This window comes from Chiloscyllium plagiosum, unplaced genomic scaffold (assembly GCF_004010195.1).
Source record: "Chiloscyllium plagiosum isolate BGI_BamShark_2017 unplaced genomic scaffold, ASM401019v2 scaf_693, whole genome shotgun sequence".
NCBI lineage: Eukaryota > Metazoa > Chordata > Chondrichthyes > Orectolobiformes > Hemiscylliidae > Chiloscyllium > Chiloscyllium plagiosum.
Window position 1 is genome coordinate 50,020 of NW_025214796.1, and position 1,124 is coordinate 51,143.

At 66.3% G+C, this 1,124-nt stretch overlaps 1 long non-coding RNA gene across 1 annotated transcript in view; it reads right to left on the bottom strand.

Annotated features, from left to right (window-relative positions):
- LOC122548035 overlaps positions 1-467 on the bottom strand; it is a 6,507-nt gene extending 6,040 nt beyond the window's left edge. The window contains exon 1 of the long non-coding RNA XR_006311155.1: positions 369-467. This is a non-coding gene — a long non-coding RNA (uncharacterized LOC122548035). The remainder of the gene's footprint in view (positions 1-368) is intronic.
- Between the last annotated feature and the right edge of the window lie 657 nt (positions 468-1,124).

Consider the following 1,124-nt stretch of genomic DNA (forward strand, 5'->3'; position numbering starts at 1 on the left):
ACCCCCCCGACCCACCCTGACGGCTGCCTCCTCAGAGATTCCGCTCGGATCTTGGGAGGATGGTCCGCGCCTCGGTGAACTGTCCTGCGTTTCTGGGGGGGGGGGGGGGGGCGCGCGACAGGAGGCCAGCTTTGTCTGGGCCGGCCCCAGGCCCAGTTTCAACGGGAATTTCCAGGACGGAATTCCAGCCGCGCTCGGCTGGGGGAGGCAAAACCAGTGACTGGGGGGCAGGGGTTGGCGGTACCTCGCCCAGAGGGGGCTAGCACGGGCACCGTGGGCCGAACCTCCTCGTTCCTCGAACTCACCCCGCCCCAGCCCCCACCTCTTCCCCACCGCGAGGCCGCCCCGCTGCACGGAGGTGAACCCACCTCTTTCTTGGTCACTCGAAACGACAGGATCTTGTCCACGATCGCGGCATCTTCCTCGCTGGGATTTTCCTGCAGCACATTGGTGGGGAAGGGGGAACAGGGAGTGGGGAGGTGGGAGACAGCTCTTGAGGTGGGGCAGGGAAATCTGAAGGGTCAACACCCGAACCCCACCCCCGCCTCCCCCACTGCCGGAGAAACGACCTCTTCCCTCCCCCCCCCCCCACCAAACACCGGGAACGGGGAAGCCAACTGGTCGAGTCCTGGTTCCACGCCTTCCCCCTGCACCACTTCCACCCGCCAGCCAGGACAGTGGGTCAGGCACGGCCCCCTCTCTCTCTCTCTCTCTCTCTCTCTGCAACACCCTCCCACCCTTCAAACGGAACAGCCCAGCCGACGCTCGCTTCCTGTGGAGATGGGAGGGGGTAGGGGGTCCCCCTGAACGCCAGCGGCGTACCCGCCCTTTGGGGGGGGGGGGGGGGGGGGGAGAGAAACACCGATACGCACACGCCCAGCTCCCGCTCCCCACACACCCCCCCACCCCCCAATCTGGTTTCGGTGAGGGAAACCTGCCGTCTTCGTTGCTTCCTGCCGACCAGCGTCTCCCACCCGGAAGGGCCCAGGGAACAGAGCTTGAGGGAGAGCAGCATGAGGTGCTGGGCACGGTCAGATGTGGCCACGTGCAGCGAGGGAAGAGAGCAAATGTCTCTCTCCCTCTCTCTCTCGCTTCCCTTCTCCCCCTCCCTGTGTCTCTCTCCC